Raw genomic sequence first — 6,972 nt, 5'->3', positions numbered from 1 at the left:
TCTCTGGTTTCTTTTATCATTTTATTGGGGGCTCTTATAACTCTTATCACAATCCATACATCCATCCATTGTGTCAAGCACATTTGTACATTGGTTGCCCTCATCATTCTCAGAATATTTGCTTTCCACTTAAGCCCTTGGTATCAGCTCCTCCTTTTTCTCCCCTCCCTCCCCGCCCCTACTTCCTCACAAACCCTTTTTAATTTATAAATTATTATTTTGTCATGATTTACACCATCCAATGTCTCCCTTCACCTACTTTTCTGTTGTTCATCCCCCAGGGAGGGGGTTAAATGTAAATCATTGTGATCAGTCCCTCCTTTCTACCCCACCTTCTCCTTCCCCTCCTGGTATGGCTACTCTCATTATTGGTCCTGAGGGGTTTATCTGTCCTCAATTCCCGGTGTTTCCAGTTCTGATCTGTACCAGTATACATCCTCTGGTCTAGCCGGACTTGTAAGATAGAATTGGGATCATGATTTTGGGGGGAGGGGCGGGGAGAGGAAACATTAAAGAACTAGAGGAAAGTTGTAAATTTTATTAGTGCTATCAGTGCTATACTGCACCCTGGCAGGCTCATCCCTTCCCCGTGACCCTTCTGTCGGGGGGGTGCCCAGTTGCCTACAGATGGGCTTTAGGTATCCACTCTGCACTCCCCTCATTCACAAGGATATGATTTTTTGTTCTTTGATGCCTGTTACCTGATCCCATCGACACCTCTAAGTCACACAGGGTGGTGTGCTTCTTCCATGTGGGCTTTGTTGATTCTCAGCTAGGTGGCCGAGTGTTTATCTTCAAGCCTTTAAGACCCCAGGTGCTATATCTTTTGAGAGCCGGGCACCATCAGCTTTCTTCACCACATTTGCTTATGCACCCACTTTGTCTTCAATGATCATGTTGGGAAGGCGAACATCATGGAATTACAGTTTAATGAACAAAGTGTTCTTGCATTGGGGGAGTACTTGAGTGGAGGCTCAATGTCCATCTGCTACTTTACTACTAAACCTATAAATATATGCACATTGATCTATTTCCCCATCCTCATATATAAATATATTTACATATGTACATGCCTGTATTCAGACCTCTATAAATGCCATTTGCCTCCTAGTTCTTTCCTCTGTTTCCTTTTACTTTCCTCTTGTCCCATTATCATGTTCAACCTTCATTTGGGTTTCAGTAATTCCTCTTGGTTACATTGCCCCTGATCAAGCCCTGCCAGGCCTCCTACACCCTCTTCGCCATCAGTTTTGGATCACTTGTTGTTCCCTTGTCCCTGGGCTTATTAACACCCACTTCCTTTCCCCCACCGCTCCTTCTCCCATTTCCCCCTGGAACCGTCAGTCCCATTGCCACATTGTTTATCTCGCTTATCTTATCTAGATAGATCTGCAGAGGTAATAATATGCATAAAAAGCAAGACAGAGCAAAACAAAGCAACAAAAGAAAACAAAACCAACACACACACAAAAAGAAAAGCCTGTTAATAGTTCAAGGTCTGTTTGTTGATCTTTCTGGTAGAGTCTGATGGGGTGCCACACCCTGGCCCCAAAGTCTATTTTTGGTATTCCTTGGAAACTTCCTTTCTCTGCTCCCCTTGCTGTTCTGTTGCACGCCCCTAGTGTTTTGCCTCGGTGTGGTGGGCTTCGATCAGGCGCAATTCCAGCACTGTGTCTCCATTGTTGTCCCCCATAGGGCTATGGGTCAGGGAGCGATGTCGTGTCTGGTAGTAGGGCCGACCATATATGGTTCTCTCTTTACATTGGCTGATCTGAGCAGGGATATCATCCTCAGGGCTTGGTGGGTCAGAATGTGCTCCACTCTCTCATTTAATCCTGTGTGCTCTGATCAGACCTGTCCCTTTCCCTGAACTGTAGCTTCAGTGCTGTCCTCTGAGATGAATTCTTCTGGGAGGGGAGGCTGTCCAGGTAGTTGGGGTTGGGGCCAGCCCATGTTGCATTCACATCTTGGAGCACCAGGTTGAAGTCTGGGCCCTCTTTCCCTGTGGAGATATAAACAATACCCTCCCCTTGGGTGGGTTAGTGCCCTGTTCCCGCCGCTACCCTTGTCTTTTGTTTTCCTTTTTTCCCTCTCATTTTTAGTTGGTTACCATATGTATCCCTGGATTTGGTCTGGCCCCTGCCATATACTAACTGTACTTTACCCCAGGAATATTTGTGTGCATTAGCTTTTTTCCCTTTGCCTCTTTTGCATTTTTTAAAGCTTACCTCAGCGGACTCATGTTGTACTTGTCCTTTTGTGTTTAGCTTACTTCGCTTAACATGATTTCCTTCAGTTCTTCTCATGAAGTGATGTGCTTCATATATTCATCACTACTTTTTTAGGGATGCATAGTACTCCATTGTGTGTATGTACCACAGTTTTTTAATCCACTCATCAGTTGATGGAAATTTGGGTTGTTTCCAACCCCTTTCAATTGGGAACTGTGCCACGATGAACATTGGAGCACAGATGTCTGGCTGTGGGTTGTTTGTTGCCTCTTCTGGGTATATACCTAGTAGTGGGATTGCCAGGTTGTATGGTAGCTCAATTTCCATATGTTTTAGATATCGCCAAATCAATTTCTAAAGTCATTGCACATACTTACAGGTACACCAGCAATGGACGAGAGTTCCTATCTCACCACAGTCCCTCCAATTCTTGTTGCTTCCTGATGTTTTGAATTGGGCTATATTTGAAGATGTTAGGTGGTATCTCATTGTTGTTTTGATTTGCATTATACTTATGGCTAGTAATCAGGAACATTTTCTCATATGTTTATTAGCCATTCAGATTTCTGCCCCTGTGAAACTTCTGTTCAGGTCCTTTGCCCCTCTCCTCAGAGCGCAATTAGTTTGGTTTTTTTTTCTTTTTGGAAGCTAGCAGAGTATTGTAGATTTTAGTAATAAGGCCTTTGTCTGATGTGTCATTGCTAAAGATGTTTTCCCAGTTCTTGGGCTCTCTTATTACTCTCAGTGAATTATTTCAATGTACACAGGTGTTTTATCTTCAGTATATCCCATTTGTCAATTTGTGCCTCCTCTGTGTTTGTGTCCTTCCCTATTTCTGATAGCCTATGTATTCCCTGTGCCAGAGTTCTCAAGTTGGTCCCAATTCCCTCATTGATGGCCCTAATAGTTTGGTGTTAACATTTTTTTTCATTGTATTTTTTAACATTTTATTAGGGACTCATACAACTCTTACCACAATCCATACATATACATACATCAATTGTATAAAGCATATCTGTACATTCTTTTCCCTAATCATTTTCAAAGCATTTGCTCTCCACTTAAGTCCTTTGCATCAAGTTCTCTTTCTTCCCCTCCCTCTCCACTCCCCCCTCCCTCATAAGCCCTTGATAATTTATAAATTATTATTTTGTCATATCTTGCCCTATCTGGCTTGGGGTTTAACTTTAAGGTCTGTGATCCACCTTGAGTTTATTCTGTGCATGGAGTGAGATAAGGGTCGTGCTTCATTTTTCTGCAGGTAAGTATATATTGTTTCCAGCATCGCTTGTTAAAGAGGACATCTGCTTCCCATTGAATATTTTTGGGGCCCTTATCAAAGATCAGTTGTCTGTATGCTGATGATTTTATTTCTGGATTTTTAGTCCTTTTCCATTGGTCTGAGCATCTATCATTATACCAATACCACGCTGTTTTTACCACTGTGGCTGTATAATACTGTGCTAATGTCAGGTAAAGCAAGCTCTCCCACTGTGTCCTTCTTCTTCAGGTGTTCTCTGCTAATTCTGGGCTTCTTCTCTCTCCACATATTTGGTAATTGGTTTTTACATTTCTTTGAAGGAAGATGAGGGTAATTATGTCAGGATTGCATTATACTTATGTAGTGCCTTGGGCAGAACTGACATCTTTACTATATTGAGTCTTCCAATCCACAAGCATGGGGTATTCTTCCATATGTTGAGGTCACTCTTGGTTTCTTGTAATAGTGTTCTGTAGTTTTCCTCATATAGACCTTGTGTTCTTTTAATCAGCTATATTCCTAGATATTTCAATTTGTGTTTGGCTATTGTGAAGGGTAGCACCTTTTTGATCTCCTCTTCTGTGGTCTTGTCTGATGTGTGTCAGCCGACAGACTTCTGTTTGTTGATCTTGTATCCTGCCACTGTGCCATATTCCTCTATTGCTTGCAGTTCTCCCCTTGTGAAGCTTTTGGGATTTGCCATCTATAAAATCATATCATCTGTGAAAAATGATAGTTTCACCTCTTCCTTTCCCAAGCAAATATCTTTGCCTTATGCTAGTGTAAGCTAAAGCCTCCATTACGACTTTACTCTGTTTTATAAGATCACTCATGTATAGGGTTGCTTTTGGGGGCACTATGAGTCGGAATCTACTCGTTGGCAATGAGTCTGGTTTGGGGAGTTTACAAACCCAAACCCACTGTCATTCAATTCAACTCATAGCAACCCTGCATAGAATTTTCAAAGCTATAAATCTTTATAGAAACATTTTTCTCCACAATTTTCTCCCGTAGAGCTGCTGGCGGGCTTGAACCACCTCCCTTGCGTTAACAGCCTAATACTTTGCCAACAGCACCGCCAGTCAATGTAGTTGGAATGAATTTTAAGTTGCCATACCGGATGGTCCCTGACCAGTGGCACATATTCAGCAGCGACTTATAATAGTGCTAAATTTTATGTTGTTGGGTTTCTACCTTTTCACTCTCTGCACTCCTGTTGTCTGCCTTTTTTTTTTCAAGTCTACTTGTTTGCGCCTCTAGGCGACACGCACGAGAAGCATCTGTACACAGAGGAGTGAGCTTTCCCAGGTGCTTGCTGTAGCTCTCCCCTGGGGGTTTTGCGCATTAACCCTTTGGGGCACAAAGGCACCCCTCAGACTCCTGCTCGACCGCTGGAGAGAGCAGATGACATTTCTAAGCATGAAATGCCATTGCTAAGCAGAAAGAAATGCAGGTCTTGTCTAAGCAGAAACTACACACAGGGATCTTCTAAGAATGGCCCCAATCCTTCTACTCATTCAACAAATATTAATGGAGTGCCCACAACGTGCCAAATTCTGAGTCAAAAATTGCTAAGATCCCCACAGCTACCCAGGTGACCAGGTAAGGGAAACTATTTAGAGACATTTGAGATTCCTTGGAAGACTCTTAATACGGTACTAGCACTAGGGTGTAACGATAAAGTTAAAATTCAACGAGCCTGCCTGAGTCAGAGAGGAGGCTTGTCCCCCACTGATGTTCCACATGCACTGGGACATCTGCCAGACTGGTTGATTTGCTGTTTCCAGGGCACCTTGCTCTTTTCAGCTTCCACTCCCTGACCTTACCTTTCTCTGGAATGTCACTCCACCCTCCCTCCCTCCTTTCCGCCCACCCTCCCTCCATCCCCCACACACCAAGCTCTGCTGGACTTACCAAAACCAGACAAATCCAACTTGGAAAACACTCTGCTGAATGAATTCAGTCAGCCACAAAAGGACACCACACACACACACACACACACACACACTTATGTGAAATATTTAGAACAGGCAACTATAGAGAGACTGAAGTTAATTATTAGTGCTTACCAAAACTGAGCGGGAAGGAAGTTGGTGCTTAAGGGACTCTGGGCTTGTATTAGGGGTGGTGGAAGAATTAAGGAACAGTTAATGATGGCGGTTGAAGAAGCCTAGTGAATATACACATTGTCACTGATCTATACCTGCGAAGACAGTAGCAATGGCAAATGCTTGCTTTCTACATATTTATCACAATTTTTAAACTCCAATATTTAAAAATCTGATTTAAAATGTAAGTGGGAGTGAATAAAAAAACAAATGTATATTCTGCAAGGATTACCTCTTCCCTCTCAGGCCTTCCCCAGTGCTCAGGGTCTTCCTACCTGTATTGTAACTAACATGTATTTGGAGATAGAGCTTTCTTACCAAGGTGGAATGTCCTGTGATATAACAATTTCCCATACATTTATCTGTGTTCCACTAAACAAAATGTATCACTGAATCCATTCTGATTTAGAGCCTGGGTGTATGGAAGAATTTAATTGATGAGAAATGCTATGACGTTTTCTCAAGGTATTTCAAGTACAGAATCCAAACACTCACCATTGTGTTCCTTCCAGAGAATTCTCTGGGCAGCAAGAAGCCCACGTTGTGCTTTGCGTGTCACTAAGCCTGGTCGGTCATTTCTTGGGATCTCTCCCACCCCCCCCCCCCCCCGGGATCTTTTTTAGGAGAAAGTTCTGAGGCTTTGAAGTCCCACAGACCAAAGCTTGCGGCCCAGCTCTGCCATGTACTGGGTGTATAATCCTGGGCAACTTATCTTAACAGCACAAACTCTAGTTTCATGTGCAGGCCTCATTTATTTTCTTTTTCTACTAAATCAGATTTTTACGAGACTCCCTCTCACGTACTTTGCACATGTTATCAAGCGGCTCCAGTCCCTGGAGAAGGACATCCTGCTTGGTAAAGTGGAGAGGCACCCAAAAAAGGAAGACCTGCAAGGAGATGGCTTGGCTCAGTAGCTGCAACAATGAACTCAAGGCTAGCGACAGTTTGGGGGATGGTGTGGTACCGGGCAGTGTTTCCTGAGGTTGCTGTGAATGACGACTGGAAGACACCAAACAACATGCAGAGTGGGACTCATCCAGGGCACTGAATTGATCCCCTCTTTCTCTCTTCACATTCATTTCGATGACAGGACATGATTTCTTTTGCCAACCATTTTTTGAGAGAAGTCCGTAAGTGGTGCAAATTATTAAAACACTCAGCAACTAGGAAGACTGAGGTTTAGAGCCACTCAGAGGTACCTGGTAAGAAAGGGCAGGTGAGCCAACTTGTGAAAACCCGGCCATCCCAGACTCCACGGTGCGCAGTTTGCTTCTGATACACATACACAGGGTGTTGCCCCATAGCAGAACCAACTCTACCACAATTGTTTTCGTTTGTTCTTTAAGAGCAAACTATTTATGAAATCATGTTT

General features: G+C 43.3%; 1 protein-coding gene across 1 annotated transcript in view; it reads left to right on the top strand.

Annotated features, from left to right (window-relative positions):
* UPK1B (uroplakin 1B) overlaps positions 1-6,972 on the top strand; it is a 40,099-nt gene that overhangs the window by 8,199 nt on the left and 24,928 nt on the right. The window lies entirely within an intron of this gene.

Source organism: Tenrec ecaudatus, chromosome 2 (genome assembly GCF_050624435.1).
Source record: "Tenrec ecaudatus isolate mTenEca1 chromosome 2, mTenEca1.hap1, whole genome shotgun sequence".
Classification (NCBI taxonomy): domain Eukaryota; kingdom Metazoa; phylum Chordata; class Mammalia; order Afrosoricida; family Tenrecidae; genus Tenrec; species Tenrec ecaudatus.
Note: the sequence above shows the minus strand (reverse complement) of the source record. Positions and strands in the feature narration are given on the sequence as shown.